The 21925-nt window shown below is 58.0% G+C and overlaps 1 protein-coding gene across 3 annotated transcripts in view; it reads right to left on the reverse strand.

Moving 5' to 3' along the window:
* COQ8A (coenzyme Q8A) overlaps window positions 1-19559 on the reverse strand; it is a 40134-nt gene extending 20575 nt beyond the window's left edge. Inside the window, exon 1 of one of the 3 annotated variants that reach the window (XM_027046327.2) lies at window positions 19414-19559. The gene's annotated coding sequence lies outside the window, so the exon portion shown is untranslated. Of the gene's footprint in view, window positions 1-4902; window positions 5020-15070; window positions 15231-19413 lie in introns of those variants that run through there. The other 2 variants (XM_027046328.2, XM_053208857.1) reach the window with 2 other exon arrangements.
* Between the last annotated feature and the right edge of the window lie 2366 nt (window positions 19560-21925).

Raw genomic sequence — 21925 nt, forward strand, 5'->3', positions numbered from 1 at the left:
TTCAGTCCAGTGCTCGGTCCTCTGGACCCAAACGAGGCTGGGGAGGCAGCGTCTGCCCCCAAAGCGCCTCCCCGTAGGGCCCAGCGCGCCCGACCCAAGCCCTCAGGGGCTGCCCCCTCCCCACCCTCAGCCTGGACTCTTCACCAAGCCACGGCCTGCGGTCCAGGCCCCAGGGCGGTCCATCCAGGGGACCCTGAGAAGCAGGGCACAGCCAGTAAAGCGCACTGTGGGCGGGACTCCCGTGTGACACGGCCCCCTCATGTGGGCCCGCACTACTCTTTCTCCACTCGGACACAGTGTAAAACGTGTTTAATGCTGGTCAGGGTCCCCGTCCCCAGTGGTGCTTCACAAGGGGCACATGCTCTCAATCACCCGAGTACTTCTTAAAGCCTGGAGGGGCTGCGTGCCGGGGGGGGGGGGGGGGGGGGGGTAGGAGAGGGTCCTGGTAACACACTGGGGCTGAGGAAGAGCCACCAAAAGGAAAGGGACAGCAGGGGGCCTCAGACAAGCAGCCGAGGAGCACTCTGGCCCAGCCAGGAGGAGCTGGCACCAGCAAGGAGTCTCGGAGAGAAGATGGGAACCGGGAGAGGAGAGGCCAGGGGGCCCTGCTCGAACAAACGCGAGGAGCTGGGAAGGGCCAGACGCACCAGTAGGCGGGGCCGGGCGCACAGACGCCCGCGGGCTCTCCCAGGGAAGCGTGGACAGACGCCCACAGGCTCTCACAGGAGAGCACCCACCAGGGAGTCGGCCACGGCCCTGGGGCCTGGCGGCTGGCTGCCCCCCACCCCCGCGGGGAGTTCCGCGGGGACGCGCCTTCCCCTGAGCGTGGGAAGGCTACAGCTACGTGCATCTGGAAGGAGAACCACAGTGACGGCCAGAGGAACCCACGAACGCACAGGAGCCTGCCCTCCTGCCACCTCAACAGACAGCAGCCACCAGGCACCGGCCGGGGGCTCTCCACACTCGGTCTCTTCCAATTCTCTGTCAACACCCCGGTGACACGTGCATTACTGCCTATTTCACAGAGGAGAAAACCAAAGCCAGGGAAGTTAACTACCCTGCCTGGTGTCCCGAGTGGTGGCCCTGGAGTCCGACCCTGGCCTCCTCTGCTCTGTGCCCACCACACCACATGGCCTCCCCAAACAGCCGCCCTGCTGGCTCCAAGGCACCCTCTCAGGGACAGGGCCCTGCTCCAACACAAATGGGCTGCCTACACCCTCATCAAAGCCAAGGAGGTTTCTGGAAGGTGACCACACCCTTGAGAGAGACAAAGGGGAGGGGCTAGCCGGGCCCATCATCTGCCACCATTTCACACCCCCGGCTCTGATGGGATCCTGCTCTTTATGGGAACAAACAAGGGTGAGTCCCACAGACCAAATGTCCAGGCGTGGGGAGAGCTCACGTGGCCGGTGCTGGCTCTCAAACTGCCAGCCCCCTGGCCCCAGCCCCGACACACACAGCCACACCTGAGTCACCACCCCGTATGGGGGAGCCCCCAGTGAGAGGAACAGTTTCCAAAGGAGAGTTAGGGACCCATAACGGTGGATGGAGGCCAGGTCCAAGCCACATCTGTTCAGAAGGACCCCTGAGGGTGTCCCCAGGAAATCCACCGTACCCCACTGCCCCAAGGGCACCCCCAAACAGGCCTACCCCTAGCTCACCTCCAGATAACCAAAGCAGAGCCTCCCACAGACAGAGACTCCGATGATTCCAAAACCTCACCTTGTCTGCTGATACCGTATCTTCCACAGACCCTCCCAAGACCTATTTAATTCAGACTTCATTTCCAGGCTGAAAGTTACTTCCGCCTGATTCATCCAAGTCACAAGCGCAAACGACAGCTTCTCTGGAGCAGAGCTGAGAAGTGACAGGGGGCAGGTCTGCCCTGCGCTGGCTGACTGGCCCACCGCACCGACGGAGGCTCAAACTGGAAAGGCCACGTCCAGCCTTGCGCGCTGCAGACACAGGCCTGGGGTCCCCTGGAGCCCGGTCCTCACGGCCCCCGCAAAGGGCCAGGACTGCACCGACTGCACAATGACACATTAAAAACAATTCCTAAGGAAAAAATGTTACATAAATTGACCAAAAATGTTTAAATTCCTGCCTTTGGGAGGTAGGAGTAAGTAACCAGGGTCTCTTCCAGTATTTTCCTAACATTATTAGTCCCGCACAACCTACCTTCAAAAAAGGAAAACAAAGTCATCTAGGAACAGTGCACATTAGAAAGGACTGGCTGTGCCTTCTCCCGGTGCAAACGGCAGCGCCCTCGTCCCCGGGGCGGTCCCGACGGGTGCCAGGTGCGTGCACCTGGCCAGCAGGCCCCATCGGGGTGGAGATACCACCACAGAGACACAAGCTTCCTGCTCGCCGTGGTGCAAAGCCTGCTTTTCTCAAGTCCACACGCTCATCTGTGAGCAGATTCACAAGTGGATGCGGATTTCAAACACGCAGCCCAGGCCCGCGGCTGCTCTGACAAACATATTTATTTAACATGCAGGGGCTGCCCCCAACCCCCACCCTCCCACTGCTCCCACAGTGAGCCGCTCACACCCTACTCTACACCACGGAAGCTCTGCAGTGTCTACTCTCCACGGGCAGTGGGGAAAAAGAACGACCTTTCCAGAACTTTTCTCACCTTCTGGTTTTTAAAAAGTGGGTCTCCTGGATCTCAGGCACCAGAATCCCAACGTGACTCAGAATTCAGGGACCCGGAATGTGCTGCAATCTCCCCCCCACCCAATCTCTCGGAATGCACAAGCACCAGCTACACCAGGAGGCATTTTCATCACGATCGTAAATAAAAGCAAAAGCCGCCAAACATGTTTAATGCACCAATTAAGGCCTCATCTGCACCAGGATTCCATCTGCAAGTACGGGAGCCCTCAGCCCACCAGGCTCCAGAGGGGCTTCTGACTTTGCCCAGAAGGGACGTAGCAAGGAGCGGCCGGCTCTCTGCCTACCTGGCAGGTGCCCCAGAGGGCCTCTCCCCCGAGGAAGGGGCAGCCAAAGTGCCGGGTGGGCAGACGGAGGCAGCAGTGGCAGGCGGCACTCCCCTTCGGGGTGCCCACTAGGGACCAGCGCCAGAACAAAAAGGCATTTAGTTCTCCATCGCACGTTCCGGAAGGTGTGCTCCCAGCGCTCTGGGCTAGTCCCTGCAGGCCCCAGGTGAGCCTGCCCTGCCCCGGGCGCCTACGGCCAGGTGCCACGCAGGCACTCCCATGAGGGGCACAGAGACCAATTGAGGCTGACACACGAGGGTCGGGCGCAGAGGAGGCCACTGACCAGCAGAGACGGTCCTAGGAGCAGGGACACGGGGTCCCGGCCCCGCCACGGCCGCTGACACTTGCCAATTCATCCCTCTTCGGTAGGAGACCCTTTTCTGGTCCCCACGTGCTAAACTAATTTAGCTAATTACAGGAAGTAAATAGACTGTTATCTAAAGAGAGAAGGAACACGAACAGACGCAGCTCAGCACCCCCAGGGACACAGGCTGCAGAAACGCAGGCAGTTTCCCTGGACGCGGGGCCCTCAAGCTCCGAGAATTCTCCTACCGACCCTTCACCCTCTGACCTTCCCCACGGCTTTTGGGACTCTCCCTCACTCACGGTGGAGAACAGCCTCGGGTGTTCCCACACATTCGCCGGGAATTGCGACCCTCGAATCCGGCCCCCAAAACTAAAGAACACCACGAGGCGATGCCTAGCTGGCCAGACAGAACAAGACGCGCCAACAGGGGAAAAGGTGAATCGAACAGGCGATCCCGACAGCCGTAAAGCAGACGAAGGCACGTTTCCACGCGGGACCTGCACGCGGGGATGTACTGTCGGGGGGGTCTCGTACACACCCCAAGCCCCCCTTCGGAGCCAGAACTCGCCATCTGTCACTCGTCTCTCCTCTCGAGGGGACAGCGGGCCGGAGACAGGGTGAGGGCTCACCAAGCCAGTGCCGGACCCCTTCGCGGCTCTAAAGCGTGGCGTGAGCGGCACACGCCCCCCGCTGGCCTCAAACCGCCCTGAGCTGTCCCCAAGCCTCGGGGTGGCTGGTATGTGGACCCCAAAGTAAGCTGCACAGAAAGCGCCTGTCTTGGGGAGTTACGTGTGAAGCGCATCCAACTGCCTCAGATGTCACCCTGTCACCCCCATGTCCCCCAGGCATGAACCCCAGCACATCCAAATCTGGGCTCCCCCACCCCCACCCCCACCCCCGGGCTGCCCATCCGCAGGAATCTGCCCAGCCCACACTTGTCTCCTACATCCTCACCTCTCCCACCTCCCTGTCCGCTTCCCCCAGGGCAACTGCCCCCCCTGCCCTAGGCCCTGCCAGCTCCCACCCCCACAACCCCAGCTTCTCTTGCCTTGTTCCCTCCACTCACTGACCCAATGGGGTCAACCCAATTCTCCTGCCGGCCTCAGTATGGGATGCGGTCGAACTTTCTTCCTACCGCACTCAGCCCAAACATCACCTCTTCTGGGACACCCTCCCCAGTGTGCCCTTCCCGCCCCCCACCCCTGCCTCCGCCCTTCCCCATCAGTCCTAGTGGCAGCGACTGTCCCCTCCCCTAAGGGGCTGTCAGCCAGAGCAGGGCAAGGACCACCCCAGTCTTCCGATTTCCTGGTCTGCAGCTCTGAGCTCCACAGAGTAGGCAGGTAATAAATACGTTAACGAGAATGACCTCAGCTGTCCCTCCAAGGCTGCCACTTGTGGGACTGGCTCACACGTGCTGAAGCTTTAATCTAGATTCGGAATCACCGGTCCCTGAGAAGCCTGGTCTGGGGCAGGGCCCTCACGCTTCAAGGGGCATCGGAGCGTCCCGGGGGGCTTGTTAAAGCACAGACAGCTGGGCCCGCCCCCTGTTTCTGATCCTGTAAATCTGGGGTGGGCCTGGAGACCTGCATTACTCACAGGCTCCCAGGTGCTGCTGGTGCTGGACGCCTACCCGGGAGCCCTGCTCCGGAGGGGAAAGGAGGCACAGGTGGCCCTCACCAAGGCCAGGCGGGAAGGCGGAAAACAGGTCCTTCGTGCAAGTTTCTCCCTGCTGCCCCTCCCCCAAAGTCTGGCCTCGCCCTTGGGTGGAAACCTTCCACCTGCCCTTTTCTTTCCTGTTACTGCTTCAAGGAGCTGAAAAGGAGGAGCTTGGAGGCAATGAGCCACAGAGCCCTCACTGACTGTCACTTCCCGCGCGCCTCTTCGGGAGGCCCCAGGGCGGGGGCACCAGTGACCTTCTGCCCTGGCCCAGCCAAGAGCGAGCTCTACTTTGGGCACGAACGTTGTCCATTTGTAGCCTGCACGGGCCCCGAAAAGCTCCTTTACGTGCTTGAAATTGTTCTTTTTTCTTTTACTCTAAGAAAAGGGAAACACCAGGTGACTGTCCCCACAGGGACCCTGAGGAACGTGCAAGGCAGGGGAAGACCGAAACTTGGGAGCCCAAATCCATGAGCGTCTGCGGCCACACCCCAGAGGCCAGTGCTCAGTACGGGACACCTCGGGGGCTCCGGGCCTCCGGCCGGTGAGGAGCCGCCCAGGGTCTCTCGCCAGGCACTTCCGAAACAGCGGATGTGCCGGAACCGAACCCACGCAGGTGAACCAGGGACGAGGCAGAGCAAAACAGCGGCCAGGCCTGGACAGTCGGCCTTCTCAACAGGGGCCAGGCCATTAGGGCCACCCAGTCCCCACAGCTGCCAGTCACTTCAGGAAGTCCCCAGACCTGCACGCCTACCAGGAAGTGCCCCCCCTTCTCCTCGCTCGCCACCCTGTCCTGGTACTTATGCAAGAACCCTGCCAAAACCTGGCACATTGCACCCCCTTCAAAACGGATTCATGCGGCAGTTCGGCTACAAGATCATAAACCAAGACGCTAAAACCGTGACACGGGATGCTGTGAGGTCACTGGGAATGCCACACGGAAGGGCTTTTACGGACAAAGAGGAAAGTTTACCAAAACTTCCCACGTGAAAAAAATGCGGGTATCCAAACAGTCTCAGCCTTCATTTTTTTCTAAAATTTTCTACAAAGAACATGCACGACTTTTACAGTAGAAAATAAATGATATGAAAATAACATTAAATATCTGCTTAAACTAAAAAACGCAGGCAGGCACGCAAAAGTGTAAAGGAACCGCTCCGCGTCCCCGAGAGGCCGAAGCAGCTGGCGGACGCTGTCCTTACGGCCTGTGAGCCCCCGTCCCGCAGCAGGAGACGACGGCCCTACTGGCCGCCAGGAGCGGGGAACGCGGACACCCCACTCCGGGGCACGAGGCTCAACCGCCCTCTCAGAAGGTGGGGACACAGGTCGGCAGGAGGCCTAGTGCCGGCCCCTGCGGTAAAAGTGGGTACTTCCCCCCACAAAACCGGGATCCTAGTTTAGAATAAAGGGCAGCGACCACATTTTCCTGAACCAAAAGTTAGGACACATAGCATGACGAGGGTCCTTCTCGGTGAGGAGCCAACAAAGCACGACCCCTGGTCCCATCTGACCCCGCCTCCTGCTTTTGTAAATAAATATTTACTGGAACACGAGCGTCTCATTCATCTGTGTGCTGTCTACAGCTCGCAGAGGTGAACAGTTGTAAGAAAGATCGAGGGACCACAAAGCCCCTCCTGGAACATCTGTTGACCCCTCTTCTGGGACAACAGTAAATCAGAACCACCAGTGTCCCAGCAACTCTGGAAAGGTCCCCACAGTTGTCTCAGAGCCGCCCACAAGGCTCGTGTTGGGGCGGATCCCCCCTGACCACGAGGGATGGGCTCACTCACCAGACACAGACAGCCCACCTGCAGAGCACCCCCACCACCCCCCCCCCCACCCGGGGGCTGGAGCTGGAAGAAGGCGCCCCCAACAGGGCGGCCTGAGTGCTGCCACAAAGGGTCAGGCCCGGGGGCGGGGGTGCAGGAGTCTGTCAGGGTGACTGCCTCCACGTCTCCTCTCCCTCCTCCTGCCCTTTCAGGTGCCCCTGCACCCCCTTGCCTCACCCTAACAAGAGCCACTGTCAGTCCCTAGCTTGAGCCCGAGTGGACAGACACGCACCCATCTAATCGTCCTTCATTCCGGCAAGGGAATTCCTAACAAGGGCCCCGGCCAGGCCGGCCCTGGGCCTGCTTGAGAGGTGGTGGGGCTCAGGGGGCGTGCGGGACGGACACAGGCAGACGGGGATGTATACCGCTGCGTCCATCTGGAGCCCACGGAGCCCCTGACTGCAGGCGTGGTGGCCTCCCGGCAAGCCGCTCCCTGCCCCGTTTACTGTGGACCCCACGTGGGTCTGGCCCCACAGCCCCTGGACAGCTCAGCACAGTTGTGTGTCATGAGGGAGTCAGTTTCGGGGCCCTGAGTTATCGTCTGGATTAAAGACTTCATGTCCCTCAAAAGCTTCCAGACCCTGGGCTTTTCCTTGCAACTGGTAGAAAGTACACACGCTGCACTCACGCATACAAGAGCTTGTTCAGCGGCAGACTGACGCTCCCCTCCAGTGAATCTCACCAGGTCCCCAACTGCTTTCATTTTGGGAGAAGCAGAAAACCAGCACAACGTGGTAACTACAGTTGCTGCCGTTTACAGAGAGTCGATTATACGCCAGGCTGTGCGCTAAGTGTTCTACGATATTCCCTCAATCGTTTTTATAAGGTAAGTGCTATTATCGTGTCCAGTTCTGAAATGACATTCCCATTTAACAGGGAAGAGGAAGAAACAAGCAGAAGACTGTTTTCACATCTTAGACTGTGAACCATTCCCGGCCCATTGGGAGATTAAGATGGCCTCTGGCTTCCCTGTTTTGCCCCAAGGCAGGCACGGGGGGCGGGGGGCTGTTAAAAGCAGCAGCAGAAGCTCCCCCCTGCAATCAATGGTGACAGCCCAGAGAGAAACCCAACACTGTCAAGGAACCAACACACGCCCAGGGCTCCAAAGCACTGGGGGGGGGGGGGGGGGAATGGACAGGGATTCCCCTCCTTCTGGAGAGCAAATGTGACCTACTGCACACAGGGCTTTTATTCACCCGCCTGCCAAGCATGGGGTATGGACAGCAATTTTGTTCTCTGACCAAAAGCTCACCGAAGTTTTCTTCTTAGAACATGAGAACAGGGGTGCCCACATGGCTCAGTCGGTTAAGCATCTGAATTCGGCTCAGGTCATGATGTCACAGTTCATGGGTTCATGGGTTTGAGCCCCACATCAGGCTCTGTGCTAACAGCATGGATCCTGCTTCGGATCCTCTGTCCCCCTCTCTCTCTGCCCCCTACTTGTGAGCACACGGCTGGTCTCTCTCTCTCAAAAAAAATTAAAAAATAACAAACCATGAGAACAATGCTCATGGCAGATATGGTGCTGGGGGACCAGTCGAGGCGCTCCGGAGCAGGGCGCCCTGGGTTCGAATCCTGACTCTACGGCTGACCCAAGCCATTCCGGGGTAGTTGTGGGCCTCAGCTTCCCCATCTGCTCTCGAGAGGAGTGGGTTAGGTAATCCACGCCACGGCACTCAGGGCCTCAAGTGACTGACGCACAGTAGGTACTCATCCCTGTGACCCCAGAGGCCCTCCAGAACGAAGTTCAGCCTCAGTGAGACCAGAAGGGCCTGAATGACAGCAGTGTGCACAATCCCGTTTATCCACGTCCAGGCTCTCAGGCCGGGTACAGGGTCACATCTGACTCAGGAAGGACGGTGTCACCCTCTCCCGGGGCCAGTGGGACTCATCTATGCTGCACTGTGAGGCCGTCCAGCGAGCCGGCAGCCCCCCTGGGCGCTAGCAATAAATACCCGCTGGCAATCCTTGGCACGGTCAAGGCCACTCCTGGAGGAGAAAATGGCAAAGGGAAGCTTTCGCTGGTATCTTATGGGAGGAACGGTGGGGGGCCCTCTGATCCCTGTGAGCTCACTCTACCTCCAGAATAACCTCCCCAAATCCCCTTCACCACGCTAACGCCTTGCTCAAACGGCTCCGAGCCGTCTGAAGGATAAACAGGATAGGCCCCACCATCTGAGCCTGAGGCTGGAGGCGCCACGATCAGGACCCGGGCCCCCTGCCCAGCACCCACTTGCACCTGTGCCCTGGGAGCTCCAACCCCCTGGCAAGCAAGCCCGCCGGGGCGCACCTGCACATCTAAGCCACGCCCCCACCAGCCAGGCAGACGGAAGGGCACTGTCTTTGTGAGGCCGGCGTCCGGGCCCGGGAGTCAGCCCTGTCTGACCAGCCAGGCCCCTCCAGGCCTGTTCCTGAACCTCCCCTGAAACATGCTTCTCGCCTGGAAGTTACGGCATAAATCCTTACGGTGTCCACTCTGCGCAGGACATACCCTGCACGTGTGAGCGCCACACTTACTCAAGGACGCGTTCCTGATCCAGCCCTAACCTGACTCTTTGCGCCTGAGGGCTGCCCTCATCTCCGGGGCTGGCCGGATCCTGCCCTGCTGGGTAAGTCGCGGCTCCCACACACACACACCTTTTCTCTAAGCCCCTCGCCGGAGTGGCGCCTCTCAGACATCCACCCACCCCGACACCCAGGCTGATCCCAAAGATGCGGAGGACAAGCCCTGTCACATGGGAAGGTGGACGGGACCCTAGGTGGGGAGGCCCGGAGATGCGGTGGAGGAGCTCCCTGTAAAGGCAGTTCAGCAATTTAAAGGGCTGTGGTCACACGTGGCAGGCTGAAGAATGCCTCGCAGACGTGTCCACGCTCTGGTCCCCGGAACCTGGGGCTAGGTTACCTTACCTGCAGATGGGACTCAGCTCAAGATCCGCAGGATGGGGGATTATCGAGATGGGCCCAGTTCCTCGCGGGGTCTTTATGGGAGAGACGCAGGTCGAACGAGAGAAACAGAAGTGGGGCTTCGGCGGTGCACGTGTGAGGCAGGGGCCACAGCCAAGGGCCACAAGCCACCCCCACAGGCTGGGAAACGGGAAATCAAGGGCCACTTACACCCTGACGCCTGTTTTGAAACTCTGACTCCAGAACCGTAGCGAGATCTGCAGGGATTTAAGCTGGTGGGTTTGTGATGATTGGTCATAGCAGCCGCAGGACACTCATACAGCGGCTATTTTTAAAAAGGCAAACGGTTGGGCGGGAAGAGGGGCCGGCTAGGTTCTAGAATACCATCCAGATCATTCTTCTGAAATAATTAGTTTGGTCACCCCACAAACAGCACCGAGTGCCAACCAAGTGTCAGGAGCTGGATTGTCCCACAGCCGCTCAAAATACATTCTCCTTCCCGACGACCACATCCTGCCGGCTTTCAGCGTAAACGTGCCCCAGTCTTCGGCAAGCCCTTTCCGAGGCTGGGCTCAACATCACACCATTATCGAGCATCGGCTACGTGCCAGGCACTGTGCACAGCTTGGGGTGCCACTAAGTCCAAGTCTCGTTTGTTTGTTTTTAGAGACAAAGCCTGAGTGGCGAGGGGGCAGAGAGAGAGGGAGACAGAGAATCGCAAGCAGGCTCCGTGCTGCCAGCGCAGAACCCGACGCACACAACACGAGATCGTGACCGGAGCCGAAAGTTGGTCGCTTAACTGACTGAGTCACCCGGGTGCCCCTCAAAATGCTTTTCATCACTTTCTGTCTTCCTCATCTGTCACAACACCTCCACTCCACGTTTCCTGTTTCAATGAAATACGCTCCTTGCCCTACAACAACCCTGCGAGAGGCCGTCCCAGTTTGCTGGGGAGAGAAAGCTCGACAAGCAGGAGAAATCTCCCCAAAGCCCCAAAGACGTCAGGTGCTGGCCCTCCCGCACTGGCCTGACTACAGGCTCCCGTCCTTTCCTTGCTGCCCGGGGGCCTAAGACAGAAGCAGGTAAGAAATCTGTCCCTGCATCAATACGTCAACGTTTTAAATCCAGTCACTCTCCCGGAGACACAGCAAGGTTCACGCCCTGAAAAGCGTGTCCACCTGGTTGGGGAAATCGTGAGTCATAGAAATCCTGGAGCTGGCAGGGCTCTCAAAGGCCATCTGACCAGACTGCCCCTTCCGGAAAGCTCCCGGGTTACCTGGACTAAGCGTCCGCTTACCAGCACCAGCCCAGCGAGCCTGGCCACCCAGGCGGGCGTGCTCTAGTCTCAGACATAAATGGCAGAAAGAGGCCCCACACTGAAGTCCACCTCTGGGTGTGTATGAGCCAGAAGGAGACACTGGGTACGTGGCCCTCAGATGCCACACTGCCACCCAGCACACGCCTCCACATGCTACACGCAGCCCAGAAAGGGACACCAGCACAAGATGTGCATGCAAAATTTCAGTGTTTTTTTTTTAATTTTTTAACATTTATTTATTTTTGAGAGAAAGAGCGAGAGAGCAAGAAAGCGAGCAAGAGAGAGAGCGAGAGACAGCGAGAGAGAGCGTGCGCATGCACAAGCTGGGGAGGGGCAGAGAGGAAGAGGCAGACCCAGAATCCGAAGCAGGCCCCAAGCTCTGAATGGTCAGCACAGAGTCTGACGCGGGGCTCGAACCCACGAACCATGAGATCGTGACCTGAGCCGAAGTCGGACACTTAACCGACTGAGCCACCCAGGTGCCCCAAAATCCCCAGTGCTTTTTAAAACCGGGGACTTCACCCAGACATGGAACAACTCGAGACGGACAACCATACTCAGGGGGAGAAATGGGAAGATGATCGCAGGGAGAGAGGCAACAAGGCCCCTAGGCAGGGGACTGAGTCACCTCACTGATGTCCCCTCTCCTCTGGCTGCAGAAGTAAGGCCGCAGGCCCTGGCCTGGCCTCCCAGTCCCTCCACTGCAGACCCCAAGGCGCCTTCCCAGCCTCACCTCTCACCGTCGCTCCCGACACCCCAGGGTGTCTGCCAGGATGACCCAACGCACACACGTGTGCGCATACACACACACACACACACAGAGTTTCCTACTTCCGTGTGCTGCTCTCTCCTCCTCCCCCTGGAATACCACCTGCTCTGCCCAAATCCTCCCCGTCCTGACAGAATGGCAAACCCTGCAGGGGGTCGTCCCCACCCTCATCTCTTGATGGCCTCGGGTGGCCTCCAGAAGGCCTGTGTGACTCTGTGTCCCTGTCCCATCTCCCTCCCCACATCAGAGGGGAGCCCTCTCACCCAGTTCTCTACTCCCCACCGGGTCTGGCGCCTCCTCCGCCCCCAGAGGCGAGCACTGGTCTGCACCGGGTTCCCCCTCACTTGAGGAGCCCCGTCATCAAGCACACGGGTAAACACCCACGTCGACCACCGCCCTGGAACCCCCGGGGCACAGCCACCCAGCTGGCAGCAGTGGCATCCCAGTCTAGCAGGGTGGGGGCAGGGGAGGGGCAGAGGGGAGGGTGACTGCTGCTGGTGCGCACTCGAGCCCCGGGAGGGGTGGCGACAGCGCAGGATGGGGTCCCGACTGCTCCCATCTTGCCTCACCCCTTGCTCAGGAGAAATCGAGAGGGAAGCAGGGAGACGGCGGGCCCGCCCCACCATCGCTGGGCTCCACGCGGTGCCGGCAGGACGCTTCCCAAATGTGGGCCGTGAACACGATCGCGAGCCAGAGCCACGGGGCTTCACCTGCCAAATGGTAACCGCCTGCAGGGTGCAGGGCGACGGGCTGGGACCTCTGGGACCTCCGCCCTCCAGCCCGCCCGGTGCAGGGCCAGGCAGGAAGCAACTCTGACCCCGGGTCAGCTCAGCGCAGGCCCGCTCTGAAAACCGGGGGCGACAGGGTCTGGGAAGAGTAACCGCAGGACGACTCCGGTGCCCACCCTTCTAGGCCCTGGAGGGGCGGAGCAAGCGCCAGGGCGGGGACCCGCCGTCCCCCAGGGGCAGAAGGGGCATCCCCTTCCTCCCAACACACACCTCTTCCACCCAGGGTGTGGTCATGAGTACTGAGCCTGGGAAGGACACACCTCCCTGCCTCTCCTCCACACCCACTCGCACTCCTGCACGCGCACTCACACCACACTCACATACAGTCACCAACACACACTCTCGTGCTCGCACTCACACAGACATGTGCCAGTTACCAACACACTCGTACATGCACACACTCATGCGCTCGCACTCACACATGCACACTCGTGCACATGCCCTCACACAAGTCACCAACACACGTGCACACTCAAGTGCTGACTCGCACACCATGCACACTCGTGTACGTGCTCTCACACCAGTCACCAACACACACGCACACACTCATGTGCTCTCGCACTCACGCACACTCGTGCACACGCACTCTCACACCACACTTGGTCACCAACACTCACACATGCACACTCCCATACTCACACACATGCACACTTGTGCACACGCACTCACACCAGTCACCAACACACATGCACACACATGCTCTCACACTCAACACACGTGTACACTCGTGCTCTCACGCTCACACACACACATGCACATTCATGCATGCGCACACCACACGCAGTCACCAACACACACATGAACACACTCATGGTTGCACTCACAAGCATGCATACTCGTGTACACACTCTCACCAGTCACCAACACACTTGCACGTGCACACACATGCTCGCATTCATGTGCACACTTGTGAATGCACACTCACACCACACAGCCACAAGACACTTGCACATGGACACACGTGCACTCACACCCACACGTGTGTACTCACACTCCAAGTGACACTCTTACTCTCACACCACACAGTCACCAACACACTTGCACGTGCACACATGCTCACATTCACGTGCACACTCGTGCGTGCACACTCACACCACACACACGGTCACTAACACACTCGCACATGCACACACTCGTGCACTCACATCCACACATACTCACACGCATGCACTCACGCTTGAAGGGACTCACACGCACACCACACACACTCGCGAGCCCAGCAGAACAAGCACCTCCTCCGCGGGCAGGAGCCGGGCCCTGACGCACGAGGCACAACCCGCCTGCCTTGCTCCTCAGGCGACCCTGGGGACCCCCGGCCCCTCCCGCCAGGCGCAGGGCCTCCCTCGCTCCGCAGCTGCCTCCCTGCTTCCCAGACACTGCCTGTGAGCCCCGGCCCACATCTCCCACCCCCCAGACCCCCTCTCCCTGCCCAGCTCCCCCTCCTTCCTCCATGAGCGCTCTCCCCGCCTACGAGTGCGGTCGCCTTCACTCTCTCCTTCCACTGAAACCGTCCCGCTCGAGTCCACAAACCCGCTCCCCCAGCCTTCTTGGGCCAAGTATAAAGATCGCCCTGCTGACTGCCTCCCGTTCCCCCCCGCCAGCCTCCTCTCGCTCAGCGGACCCCAGTTCCCCCCAACACTCTCCACAGCCATCACGGCCACCAGATGCCTCAGGCCACCTGGCTCAGCTAACACCACTCCCCTCTGTTTCCTACCGGGCCCTCACTGTCCCCTGAAACCCTTCCTTGGTCCCCACAATGCACTCCCACATCTCGCTCCAGCTCTGCAGCCTACACCGGTCCCTCCTCCACCTCCCACCCAGCTCAGGGGGTCCCCACGCTTGGTCCTACCCTCCCCCCCCCGTGCCCCCCACCAACCCTCACCATTCCCTGGGCTGGCCCAGGTCTGTGCATCCCTGCGCTCGGCCCGGGCCATCTCAACCACTGAGCCGGTTCTAGAACTGACCCGGCTACACACACACACCACATCATCCCCCCAAGTCCCACAGGCACCGACGAAGGGGCACAGGGAAATGTGGGCGCCGACGCATCTGTCCTACACCCTGACCACAGTGACAGTTATGTGACTCTATGTGGTTGTCAAACTGCACGACAGCCCGTGAGGAAGGTGAGCCTATTGCACACAAACTACATCTTCGAGCAAAGAGCAGTTGAGTCCACAGGCACCTCAACCGCTTTGTGTCCGGAACCATCATCACCGCCTTCCCTAAACCAGCTGTCCCTCCTCCCGCGGACTCTGTTTTCAGCGGTGACACCACCATCCGCCCCAAACAGCTCCTCCCGAAACTTCAGCCGCCAGCGGCCAACCAGTCGCTTCATCTAGAACCTCCACCTGCACAGATTTATATTCTCTTCAACCTATGCATTGCACCTCTCCTCCCCCACCCTGCCGCCCTCACTTCTCACAAGCCACCTCAGCGGCCTCCCGGCCTGGCTTCCACCCGGCACCCTCCCCCTGGCAATGCCCACTAGCTGCCAGACCTTTGTCCCTGCCTCGGCCTCCAAACTTTTCTCTTCTGGGGAAAACACACGCGTCCTTCAGGCCAAGCACCTAGGCGTCCGGGCACAGAAGGCACTTTCCCAGTCCTCTCCGGCAGAACCAGCTTGCACGCCACCCTGGGCTCCCGCAGCAGAGGGCTGGTACCCCGCTGGGCCCTGCACCATGTGCCCCAGACTGTGCACACACCAAGGCAGCAAGCGATCTCTCTCTCTCTCTCTCTCTCTCTCTCTTTCTCTCTGTCTCTCTCCGGGCCCCCTAGGCTGCAGCTGGACTCAGGACCGGGAGTGCTTGGCAACCCTTTCTGGCCTGAGCTGAATGTCAGCTGAAAATTGCCAGGAGTGCAACGCCAAGCCCTCCTGGCCCCAACCCCACTGCTGAGATAAAACGTGTGGAAGCACCACTCTGCCTCACCCAAGCTCACCCAATTCACCCAAATTCACCAAAACTCACCCAACTCACCCAAATTCACCCAAATTCACCCAAACTCACCCAATTCACCCAAATTCACCAAAACTCACCCAACTCACTCAACTTACCCAATTCACCCAAATTCACCCAAGCTCACCCAACTCGCCCAATTCACCCAAATTCACCAAAACTCACCCAACTCACTCAACTCACCCAAATTCACCCAAGCTCACCCAACTCACCCAAATTCACCTAAGCTCACCCAAACTCACCAAACTCACCCAAGCTCACCCAAACTCACCAAACTCACCCAAACTCACCAAGCTCACCCAAGCTGACCAAGCTCACCCAAGCTCACCCAACTCACCCAAACTCACCCAACTCACCCAAGCTCACCCAAATCGTGAGGGTGGAGGACAGAGGCTGCTTCAACAGGAAACATGAGAGCTCATCCCAACTGTTCCCACCAGCCTGCACTCACCCACCCCACGGCCCCTGCTCAGGGAGCCACGGGTGCTACTCAAACAGGAGTCTTGGACGGGTAACATGCTCCATGCAGTAAGAGGAATGAGCGCCTAGAAACTTTTACAGCAACAGCATCGTGTGTCATGTTTACTCTGCTTTGCACGCACCGCTCAAACAAACTGAGGGAAAATAAAACCTGGTCCTTTGCCACAGAGAGTCTGGGAAGCACTGACCCCTGACCCCTCAAACTCCTGCCTCTTCCTGCGGATGCCCTGCTCATCCTCAGAGCCCTCCCCCAACCCTCCTTGTCCAAAAAGTCTTCACAGTTCCCCCCCCCCAGAGCCCCTAATCTAAACCACACGGAGGGCCGTGAGATGGGATCTGTACCCCCCTTACTACAAGTTCCCTGTGGTCAGGGACCCCAGTGCTGTTCACTTTGATATTCCCAACACCAGGCGCAAGGCAGTCAACCAATCGATGAGGAGGAAATTCCAGATTGCAGGGTGGGCTTTTCTTCAGGGACAGGATACGGAGGGGCACTGACCCGCAGGGACACAGGATTTTCCAGGTGTGGACCAAATGTAGCCCCTCTCCCCCAGCCCAGGTGGGAATAGGAGGACATTTAAAACACACACACATACACATACATGCAAGTCTAGGGCTCTCAGGACAAGAACACAATCGCTGTTCCGTTACACCCCGAAATGTCAATCTGAGCGAAAATCACTCGGCTCTCCCGTGAATCTTCTCCACATGCACACACTAAAAACAAATCGCGCCCAAGTATGAAAAATAAAAAGGGTCATTTCTGACTTTATTCTATGGGCCCCTGACCTCAAAGCAAAAGGTCAAGGCTTCAGGAGTCTGTAACCCCACAACGAGCAATATCGCTTACGACAGACCAGCGGGTACCCACTCGGGTTTGCAAAGTGCAGGGAGAAGCCCCCAGACACATCAGGGTCCTGGCCCCACCTCAGGATCGGGCAGATGTCGTCCCTCTTGTAGATACAACTCTCGACAAAAGGGGCCCCTGTGCTCCCCACCGCGCTCTCTCTTTTCCACGGGCCCCAAGTTCCTGGCTGTTATTCGACAGGAATGCACGAACTATTTCCAGATGCCACTGTCAGGGCAAGACAACTCTCTAAATATTCCTGTCTAATTTTGCACACGGCTCTCGTTTCAACCGGCAAAGATAATGACTCACTGTCCGTGGCTCTTGGCGGAAAATTATCCTGCCAAGTTTGGACTTCTCTAAACTTCTTGTTGAGAAAGGAGAAGTGACCTCTCTGCCCAGATCCTTTTCTACAGGCAACAAAAGGCACCCAGCCGCCGCCTAACTGACCAAACAACCTTATGGGAAAATCCTGACACATCCCCCCAGGATCGATGAACAAGAAAGGGAAATTTGCGGGAGGTGGACACTTGAGATGTTTTTCCTCACCCTATGCAATAATCACTGCTCTTCAGCTTTTCTGCATCCCCATCGGTTTGGCACTTAGAACTTTGGGACGGAAATTCCAGGTTATCCTGAAGGCAAAATCTACATGCAGAAGTAAAAGCATCTTTCTCCGACAGGACCGTCTTTGACTCGGACGCTTCGATCGACCATAAAAGAACTTTACGAAGGACACATGTGCCCACGCTGCACTCTCTCTCGTGGAGGAACACACGTTAACATCCCCACGCACGTGCTTGAAATGTGGCTGCTTACTCTCTGCGCACACGGGCCGGCCCCCTCCTACATCACAACACGCAAGAGAACTAAAGTGTCACCTTGGAAACGCCACTTGTGGATACATGAGTTGGCCTTTCTGGCAGGGTTCAGAAGCTGAAACTTGTTTTGCTCACCATTTACAAACCGCCCCACGGTCATTTCCTATGCTTATCCCCCACCGTCTCGCAAAGCCCCCAAAGATAGAAACCGCCAGCCTCCACTTTTGCACTCTGGACCCAGCCAATCACTCACTGCCTTGCACCCAGCAGGCACAAGTCAATGCCCGTGCGTTCCTCCCTCCTCCCTCCTACTCCTCCAGGGGCAGGTGTGGAATCCCCTTTAAAGCCCAATTGACAGGGCTTCCATCAGTGGCTTAGGGCACGGGGACCACACGACCCTTTGCCTAAACCCCTCAACTACTCACAGGCAGGGAACAGCAGGTTTCATGAGAACACTGGCGACATGAGGACACTCTTGTGACAGTCCCACGTCAATTGTTCTCAACCAAGGGCGATTCTGCCCCCGGAGAGACAATGTGGCAACGGCTGGAGAGATTTCTGATTGTCACCACTGGCGGGGGCGGGGGTGCTACCAGCATCTGTATAGTGGATAGAGGCTGGGATGCTGTTATACATCCTACAACGCACAGGTCAAGCCTCCCACAGCAAAGAACTCTCCGGTCTGAACGTCAACGGTCTGAAGAGTAAAAATCCCTGTTTTCCCGCATCACACAGGGAAGTCCTCAGACCACCTGCTTCACTTTGCCCTCGACTTCCCCAAGGTCAGGCCCCAAATCGTAATCACCCTGCTTTGCCTGCATTATTTTGCAAGGCTGAACAAAATACAGAGCCGTCGCCAGAGTCTTAAAGATGCTGGTCCTGTAAACCAACAGCACCTGCCCTGTCTCTTCTCGGAAGGGCCCTCCTGCAGGGTGACCTGTCCAGCCACAACATGACAACTGGCGGGCTGGCATCATGCACGCTCGGATCTCTGGCAACCAGTGGGGCTTGGCAGGCCCAGCTCTTCGGTCCTCTGTCACGCACACCCAAGGGCCAAGTGAGCGCCACAAGTTTTCCAATGGGTAGCGTCCAGCGCAGGCTGAGAGCCAGCCCAGCCCAAAGTCTGTCGCCCTTCAGGAGGCTGGCATCTCTCAACCACGTGGAGAGCACCTGCACCCAGACTTGCCCTTGCTGCATCCCCCATCCCCAGGGCACGCGAGAGGGTGGGGGGAGGGGGAGGCAATGGGCAGCGTGCGGCAGGGGGGCTGGCTGGGGCGGGGGAAAGGCACCAGCGCGGGCAATGCAGCCCAAACCACTCCCAGGAACCCCAGTGCTTGGAGAAGTAGGGGGACGGGCCCCAGAGAAGCGAACGGAGGAAGGGACCAAGAAGGGCCTCTTTTCCCAAGTACACCGCCAGCCGCCACCTGTGAGACCCAACAGCTGGGCCGGGCCCAGGGGGTCAAAGTTCGGACACAAGCCTCCAGCCGGGGACGCGCAGAGCCCCTGAGACACAGCGCACGGGGGGTGGGGGTGAAGAGAACGAGCCTGAGACGGCCAGGCGTCCGGGCGGCCACCGGGACTGCTCTGCGTGCCTCAGGGACCCCGCGGCCCGCCAGGGCAGGAGGCGCCGCGAGCGGGGCCCGGGGTAGGCGGAACTCGCGGCGGGGAGGCCGCGGGCCTGCAGCAGGGCGCCGAAGGGGCCCGCGCGGAAGGCGAGCAGGACGCGCCGCAGGCTTACCCGGCGGCAGGAAGCGGGGCCCCGCGGTCACCTTCGCGCCGCCTCCACGCGCTCGCCCGCCGCACCGCCGGCGCCGCACGCGCCCCGGATCTGTTTACCTACTCGCCCGCGCCCGTGCTCCGGGCCTCCGCGACCCCGCCCCGCGGGCGCCCTCATTGGCCGCGCCGCCGTCTCCGGCTTCACACCGTGACCAATCGGGATCGAGGGCGGAGCGAGGGAGGCCAATGGGAGGCCGCCCACCGCTCAGGCCCCGCCCGACCCCCCTCCGTGCTGCCCTTTGCCCTAGTTAGGCGGCCCGAGCAGCGGGGCGAGGTGGGGGGGGCGTGTCCCCGGGACGCGCCCTCCGCAGGCACCCCCGCTCCGGGCCGGAGCTCGCGGGGCGCCCCCCCGCCAGGCTGATCCCCTTCCCGAGGGCCCCCGAGAGCGGGACTGCGGAGCTGTCCTCGGCCGTCACCCAAGCCTAAGGTGGTCCAGTGTGAGACTGTTTGGGAATAAACGTTTAAGTCTTTGGAAAAATATTAAAACCCATCCGTCCACACGGAGTGGGGGGCGGGGTGGCATAATAAATCCAGGGGTGAACGTAGCTCCCCAGTTCCGTATGGCCCGTGGCCCCAAGAAGGAGCCCCTTCTTCCCGGGGAGGGGGCTTCGTCCCCAGGAGAGCGGATCCTGCGGGGCGCGGCCCAGATTCTGACCCCGTCCCCCCTCACTTCTGCACCTGAAACACAAAGTTTACTTCGAGGAGACTTAGGGGGTTATGGGGAGGGGCATAGCTGCCCCAAGCAGGACAGGGCTAAGAACTGGGAACTTGGACTTTAGCCGGAGAGAAAGGTCAACCCCAAGGGTCAAGTCTTCAACAGGTGCCCCCTGCTGCCTCCCACCCTGCTCCCTCACACTGCCCCCCTTCCTGGACCCCTGCCCGCCTGGGACCCCCGCCCGGTCCTTAGGGTCAGGGGACTCCCCCCCCCCCCCGCCCCCGTTCATCCCTTTCTGTAGTTTGTAAACTCCACCCCCTTAGATGAGTCGGATGAGGCTTGCTTCATGCCAGCTCAGTTCTCTGCCTGCAAAGCCAGGGGTCGCTTTTCTCTAAAGGACCTGAAGATCAACATAACCCCCTACCATAAAGAGTTTTTCTAAACGGCCACCAATCTAGTTTACTAGAGATGTGTCCCCTGCTAGTCTGTGCAAAGAAGGAATCCGTCACATTAACATGATTTGGACCTTACTCCTTGCGAAATGACCTCAGCCTTATTATGTTAAAAACGCATTTCTCTCTTTCCTGATCTATGGGTGTGTGTGTGTGTGTGTGTGTGTGTGTGTGTGTGTGTTTACTGCAAAACAGATTCCCCCACTACTGCAACTTAAAGATTCCTGGAAATTACATTTCAAGGCATGATAATGACATTGTAGTTGTTTTTTTGCAAAGATTCCTTGCACACACGGAAGAGATACACACGAAATTATTTCCAGATAAAATAATACAATGTAGGGGACTAGCTTCAAAACGTGACAGGGTAGGGCAAGGGTTGATAATCATGGAAGGAGAATAATGGATATATTGGGGTTCATATTGCTTTGTATCTTTTTATATCCTAGCACCTTTACCTTAAAAAAAAAAGTTGGGGCGCCTGGCTGGCTCAGTCTGGAGAGCATCCAACTCTATCTGAAGATGGTGAGTTCAAACCCCACATTGGGTGTGGAGCCTACTTATAAATAAGTTAATTAATTAATTAATTAATTAATTAATTAATTCAGGCGGGGTGAAGAATGAGAAAACAATGAATACAGTCATGACAAGAAAAGTCATGACTGCTGTTCATATGAACCTTCACAAGAGCAAGGATGACTCTTAACCGTAGCTGATAAACAGCCAAAAAATTCAAAATTAGCGAGATGATATTTGAAATATGGATTTCATTTCCTATGCACCTCACTCTTGAGTGTCTTGCGGTATTAATGATTATAGAATATGTCATCTTCATTAACAAGACATTTTTTCAAGTTTTTCTTAAGCTTCTAAATATTTATATTTTGTGCATTTTTTTTAATACTTGCACATCCGCAAATATTTCTCTTTTTTAAATGTGTATCTATTTTTGAGAGAGAGAGAGAGAGAGAGAGAGAGAGAGAGAGAGAGAGAACATGAGCGGGGACAGGGGCAGAGAGAGAGGGAGACACAGAATCCGAAGCAGGCTCCAGGCTCTGAGCTGTCAGCACAGAGCCTGATGTGGGGCTCGAACTCACAAACTGTAAGATCATGACCTGAGCTGAAGTCAGATGCTTAACCGACTGAGTCACCCAGGCACCCCGATTTGTATATGTTTCCTAATGGGTGCGATATATTAGTACAGTATTATTCAATGTATACATACTCTCCCAATAACCAAAGATGCCAGTGCCTGGGACATTTGGGTGAGAAGCATCATGCTCCAATAATCCCCCTCTGATCTCCAAAAATCTTCCTAATGACAGAGACAGAGAAGGCACTTATCAATTTTTCCCACTCTGAATCTT

Source organism: Acinonyx jubatus, chromosome E4, assembly GCF_027475565.1.
Source record: "Acinonyx jubatus isolate Ajub_Pintada_27869175 chromosome E4, VMU_Ajub_asm_v1.0, whole genome shotgun sequence".
NCBI lineage: Eukaryota > Metazoa > Chordata > Mammalia > Carnivora > Felidae > Acinonyx > Acinonyx jubatus.